The following is a 7,209-nucleotide window of genomic DNA, read 5'->3' on the forward strand; positions in this document are numbered from 1 at the left end:
AAGATCCCCTTACCGGTCATCTTTTTAAAAAAAAAAAAAATGTTTTTGAAAAGATTAGAAAGAAAGAAAAAAATTTAAAAGCAGATAGAACAAAGCTATATTTTAAGATTTAAAACTGCTATAATCACTGAGAGGCCAGACACTCAAGGCTGGCCTTCGGAGTGGTAGGCTTAAAATCAGATCAGATAAGGTGAGCTGAAAGGCTCTGAGCACTTGTGTGTTAGGTAACTTCTCTCCCTTGAATGGCAGTAACTGGGCAGAGAACCAGCACTGGCCAAGAAGAAAGTATGGACCCTGCTCTATAAGGGGACCATTGCAGCAGTCTTGCAAGAGGACACAGAAGCCAACAAGGAGAAGCAGGAATCACATGGGACCCCAAGGGACAGAAGGCACTGGGATGGTGGGAGGGAGATCACTGTCTGGAGGGAGGGGTTGGTATCCCAACATGAAATGGGTGGATGAGAATAAAAGACACCCCAGAGCAATCATTTCCCAGGCTTGGGAAAGCCTACCACATTCTGAGATTTTAAAATTAACATAATGAATAATTACTGAGTACATACTACGTGGAAGCACAAAGAATTCATGATTTTGAAGCTTGCCTTCATAGGACTTTATCCCTTAGCCTAATAATTACATGCAGTTTTCTGGCAGTTGTCAAAGGGAAAGACTGTATGATCAGAGTTTTATTGTCAACATTATGGGAGGGCTGGTTTGGTACTAATAATTAAGACATGAGATACAATGGGCAGGAAATGCCCGGAGCCAATAATCATGGTAATAAGTAAAAGTTCATTTCCAAATGTAAGAGTCATGGGCTGTGTGAATTCATGAGATTAGGAAGGCAGTTTGTCATTCTCCACATTACAGATACTGATGATCTGAGTGGATGAGATGAATATTGACCATGAATCAAAAGTTTAATCCATATTCAAATTTAGGATCTTAGGGTGACGGCAAGGTGGAATGTCATGAGAAGCAGTGTACTGGTCAGCAATCTAGTATGTGCTGGGAACACAGGGCTCTAGGGGGCCCCAAATTTCAAATACGATGGCCCCAAATGGCAAGTATGAAAGAAGAGGCCAGAGGAGAAGGTGGGGAGAACATCTCATCAGGTTTGTTTCTCCACTTCTGGATGGCTGGGAGCACTTGGAAACCTCCAGTCTAGCTATTCATGGCCACTGTGACAACTAGTATAAGAGTGATTTGATGTGGGCAAGGAGGATGTCAATAATTATGCATTATAAATCTTTGAGTCAATACACAGAAAGAATGGAAACCATTTATACCCAAACAGCTTATTGTTGACATTGACATGACTTTACTATCACAGGAAACTCTTGCCTGGGATGATAAAAGTTGTAAATATCTTTGTTTTTTGTAGAAGTTTCAGGAAGACGCCATTTAAATGAACTTTACAACTTTTTAATAGGTAGCATCAAACGACTGTTTACTCTCTAAGACTCTTTGAAACCCTCACCTTGAAATCCTCACATTGCCCTGTCCAGCAACCCTAACCTACTGTATCAAGTTTCTTGTCCAGTCCTAATCAAGTCCCATCACTGGAAAAGCAACCTTAAAATAGACCCCAACATTTCATAAATATTCTGACTTTGCCCTCCTCATTCTACATGTTGCTAATGCCTCTGCTAGGGTAGTGTTAACCTTTCTGCAACAAGAACAAACTCAGTTTTGCATTATCACAAAGCTGTCTTGATATTGTCAGGGAGCTCCCACCGAGATCCAACTGAGACCTCCTCACCACTGCAGCCCAAGACTCCTGACTCAGAAATAATGTGCTCTTCTATGGCCCTTGAGCCCCCTGCTTGGGGTCTTTCAGACCAAAACAGTGAGGGATGTAAGTCTTGCACTGGGCCCAAGCTCCAATTTCTTTAAAAAAAATTTTTTTTTTTAATTGAGCTCCCAAAATACTAAGTCTATTTTGTCTCCTAGCAATAGGGAACCCTTTTTAGGAATCCTGGTCTTTTTTTATTGTGCATCTATAAGAGGAAAGTTTTTACTGAAGAGGACAGGTGTGGATCCCAAAAAGTCTATCCCTAAGCTGGTCCAGGGACAAATTTTTTCTCTAGCCACTGATCAAAACTTTACAAGAACTTTCTTCAGGCTTGTTTTGTCTGTGAGAGTTTGGTTCAGGAGAGATCTCTCCAAACCCTTCAACTGCTGGAAATATAAATTCATCAGGTTTACAATTGGAAAAAGTCTAGCTATGAGGTTGGGCATCACTGAGCCACAGGATACTCAAGCAACTCTCAACTCACCATTCCCAGACTCTCATGGGTTTATCTTTATAAACCTCAGTCTGTACCTTCCTCAGGCCAGACTTCTGCTTCTTACATGTATTTATGCTATTACCCAAATGTGTGGGTTTATCTTTCTCAATGGCATCATTTCTCCGAGAGTAATTTAGAATTATAGTGGCCACATAAGGAACTTCTGATATTAACAAAATTATTCACTTGAGAGGTTCTTTAGAAGGAAAAGGGAATGCAAATTCAAACATCCAGTGATATTTATTATTATCTTTTATCAACATAAGGAAGCATCTAAAAGAAATAGAATTCCAAAATTACTTCCTTAACAGATTCCTTGGCCAAAGCAAAATAAAAATTTGAAGAACTTAAAACTATCTTTTAGATACACTCCTCCCCCTCAATTGCACAGCTCAAACCAACTATTCTGCTTCCCCCATTCTATGTTTCTCCATTTCTCGCTGTCCCTACCCTTCCCTCCTGGCTGGCCGGTACTTCAAAACTCACCTACCTCTTTAAGGTAAACCTCCTTCAGAATAGAAAAAAAAAAAACCTCTATGGTTGATTTTAAGCCCTGGTTTCATTCTCAGCTAAAAGTCATTGCCAAAGACTCTTCAAGGCCTAGACAAGATAAACAGAATATGGCAGAGGAATTTAGAATTGTTTTAGGGACACGTCATCCAGAGTGGCCAGATATATAACAGTTAGTTCATATACTAGTAGGAACCTCAGATGGAAAAAGTTCTATGAAAAAGTCAGAATGGAAAGACCCCCAACAGTGACTTACAAGACCTTGGATTGCATATGCAACCTGAAAGGGTTTAGAAAAGCTGTAGATGTTGGTCAAGGTCTTTTGGAGGCTATCCTCAGCCTTCCCTATGAAAAGAGATTGTGCCGTGATTCAGTTCTTTGTCAAGAGAGAAGTCTGATGGAGACTTCAGGTATAGGTCCTTCAGTACCCTAGCAACAGCATTCAGGAATAGATCCTGAAGAAGATGTGACCTGGTTCTCTTCTCTTTTTGTGAATGGCCTTAAACCAGAAATAGGGAACTTAATATGCAGGCAAAAACTAGAATGGGAAATAGCTCTATGGCCAGAACTAAGAAATAAGAAACTAAAGGAAAAAGGAAAAAAAAAAAAAAAGTAAGTCACCAATGAAGGTGTTCAATTTTCCATTCTACCCTTAAACCCACAGTGAAACATTTCCCTAAAAATTAAAAGACAATCTTATAAACTTTTGATTAATGGGGGCACAATAATATCAACCTTAAAACTGACCACTATTATGCAACCTTTTTTTCTCTTAGTGTCAACAAACTACTTGGGTCACACCTCTATCTAATAATCTTCAACACACCTTTTTCATGTTTCAGCCTATAACTGTCAGCCTAAAACCTTTAACCGGGGAACATTCTTTTCTCCTTTGTGAGAGAATAGCAAGGCATTTGCTGTGTCAATGGAATTGCCACATGACATGCTCTCCAGAAGTCTCTTCCTGAGGTCCTCCCTATTCATATAAAGGTCATAGCTAATTTGGATATTGACTTACTAGTACCTTTGTGCATAAATCAACCACTAGGTTGAAGCTCTCTGTGGTCAAAAAATCCTACTTATATTCTACTGGAACTAAACCTATCAAGGTTCAGACTGACCTACCTAAACCTCTACCCAAACTTGCACAATAGCCTCTAAAACAAGGTGCTAAAGAACGAATATAACTAATAATTAAAGGTTTTAAAGAGAAAGGAGTCTTCATACCTTGTCCCAGTCCTTGTGACACTCCTATCCTCCCAGTCAAAAAATCCAGTGGGCAGGAATATAGATTTGTTTAGGATCCCAGAGCCATAAATAAAACAAACTTTGATTGATACAGACACAAAAATACCAATAATAATAATATCAATAAAATAGTCATTCTTTCTTCCCTAGAGTACCAAACTCAAATACTATTTTATCTTGGAGGGCTCAGGAGACTACTTGTTTTACGACTGTAGATCTGTGTTGTGCTTTCTTTGGTGTCTCTTTAGATCAAAATATTCAGTACTTTTATTTGTCTTCTCTGGAGGAAATCAACAATATGCCTAGACTTCTGAGCCTCATAGTTCACTCAGGTGCCTAGCTACTTTTCACAAATGCTCAACCAGGACCCTAAGGGCCTTAAATTGCCCTTTGATTCTATTCTTATCCAATATGTGGATAATCTTTTCTTGTGTTCTACAGATGAGGTGAGCTCTAAGACTGATTCATCTATCTGCTTACTCTTGGAGCTCAGAGAGGACATGAGTTCCATGTGGAAGTTAACAGTTTGTCAAAGTAAAGTGCATTAGTGCATTACCTAAGACATGATTTATTCCATGGAGGTTAATCCCTTTACTCCAGACAACCAGCTGTGCAAAATATTCCTGGCCAATTAAGAAGAGGCAATTATGAGGATTTCTGGGTCTTACTGACCACTGCAGTCAGTGTGGTCCCAACTTTTCTGAAATTTCCACACCATTATTTGTCTTAAGTCTGTGGTAACCAAACCTCTTCCCTGGGGACCCAAACATAACAGTTTTTTTTTTTTTTCTTTTTCTATTTTTGCTGGTGGTACAGGAATTGAACTCCAGACCTTGGTGTTATCAGCACTACGCTCTAACCAAGTGAGCTAACTGGCCAGAGATGAACATGCTTTTTGTGAGTTAAAATTAGCTCTTTAATACTGTCTCTTTCTGTGCCTACCTAAGTATCACAAACCTTTCAACCTATAAGTGTATGAGAGATCTCAATAAGCCCCCAATTCCATGAGAATCATCAAGATCAACAACCGCTCACCATAGCTTTTCTCACGATCTAGTGGCAAAAGCCTCACCACCTTGTCTCTGGGCAGCAGCAAGACTTGTTTTTAGGATCTCCTTTAAACTAGATGGTCCTTCATGCTGTACAATCTTTGTTATTCCCTGAAAATACACATTTCTCAGCAAGTGGATTAACCCCCTATGAATGTCATTACTTTCTCGGAGTTGCTACCAAGACTGTCAAGGCGGTGCTCTTCTTGACCACGGTGAGTAATAAATTTGGCCTGCTTTTTCACCAAGTTGTTTTGGTAGTGCTTTTTGGTGAACCAGCATCTGATAGCAGCAGTCTTTATCAGAATTAGTCCTAAACTCTCATCTGAGAGATTTCAGATTATTAAAAATAACAACCACACTTTCTATTTGCCTTTTATTTTGACAAATGTTACTGATACAAGCAAATGTGACTGCTCTTTGTTCTTGTTCCCTATAGTCTCTTATTACCCTGAAAAATGTTGGTCACTAGAGGGCTGGGGTCTTGTCCCTGCTGGAAAAGAGCCATGAAGGGGTCAGGCATGTGTTCCGTCATGTGTTCTGCAGTGTTGAGGAACAGCTCCTCATAAATTTGGACCACGGAGACTGTGTTCCTTCCCATACCCCCTCATGCCCACACACGTATTAGTGACCCAGTCAAAGAAACAAGCAGCAGCTACCTCTTCGGTGAGTTCCCGAGTGTTCTGCAACCTGGGGCTGGGTTGGCAAAGAACTGGGGAGAAAGGAGGGAGGAGGCGAGGTTTCCTTATTTCTGCCAAGGTTGCCTCCCTCTTATCAACCTTGCCCCGGGGCTGACTCCCAGAAATGCCAGGCCTAGGACAAATCACTGTATTCTAGGCCACTCTAACCCAATCTCTCTCTCAAGTGCAATCTGGTTCTGGTGACCGTCAAGGTCAGCCAAAGGGTAACAAAAAGCCAGCTTGAGGAGCTGACAGGAGTAGACCAGGAGGAGTTTATGGGCTGCCTGAGCAAACTGTCTAGAAATTACAATCACCAGAGCTGTCCCAATTTTCTTTCATCCATTCCTGGGCCTCTGGGGGTTCAGAACAGACCCCAGGTGCTCATAGCAGCACCCACGGTCTGGAAACCTGGCCCCCAAGCAAGGAATGGGGCTGCCTTTGGAACCTGGATAGGAGGGTACCCGCGGGAACTGGGGGTTAGGTAGGGACCGGAAGTGGGACTAAGCACCAGGAGCCTGGGCTTTGCTTGGCATAAAAACCTTCCCAAAGTTGCAGTTGTCCAGAAACGTGAAGCAGCGAGTTTCCTGACACTGAAAGTGCTCAAGCTCACTCCCAAGGCTGCGTGTCTGTGTGGAGGTGGTGAAGACCTGGTAACTTTCAGGAGTCTGTATTTAAAAGTTTGCCCTGACCCTGTTGTCTTTTGGAGTCTTTGGTCTGGGCCATACAATACGTCCTTTAAATACAGGTTTTGTTTTTGGTTTTTTGGTTTTGTTTTTTGGGGGCTTGCAGTGGTCTCTTGAGTGACGTGCTCAATCCCTCACTGGACTGTAAGTGGCGGTCGCAGCCGGGCGGGCCCCGGTACCCGACCTCCCGGCGAGGGTGACAGCGGCTGCCTCCCTCTAGGCCCCGCCCCGCAATCCTTTGAACTTCTGGGCACCCCACGGCGCGGGCTCACCCTGCTACGTGCTCCACACACTTTTGATCACGGTCTTTAAACACCAGAATGAAGAAATAAACAAATACCAAGTTGGAGAAACAGCTTAAAGCCTTTAAGAAATCCAGAGCAACAGAGATTCCGCAGAGGACTAACTAACCAGCCGGTCAGTGCAGGGAAGTCAGGTTGGAAAGAGGAACTCCGCTGTTAAAAGAGAAAATAAAATCACTCTCAGAGAAGAGTCCCGCGAGTCGGGGCCTGGGAACCGGCCTGTTTCCTGCCGAGCACCCCGGGACGGCGCGCCCGGCCCGCGCGGGCCAGCTCCCCGGGAGGCTCGCTCCCGGACCGACCGGCCGGCCTCTCCCCGGATTTGTGACGTGCCGAGGGCAGCAGTGGTGACGGGGCCACCACACAAAGCCGGGGCGTCGGGGCGGGGATCTCCCAGGCCAAGAGCCCCGACGGGATGGGGAAGGGGCGGGGAGCGAGGCGCCCCCGGG

The sequence above is a fragment of the Galeopterus variegatus genome, unplaced genomic scaffold (genome assembly GCF_000696425.1).
Source record: "Galeopterus variegatus unplaced genomic scaffold, G_variegatus-3.0.2 Scaffold1172, whole genome shotgun sequence".
In the NCBI taxonomy this organism is placed as follows: Eukaryota; Metazoa; Chordata; class Mammalia; order Dermoptera; family Cynocephalidae; genus Galeopterus; species Galeopterus variegatus.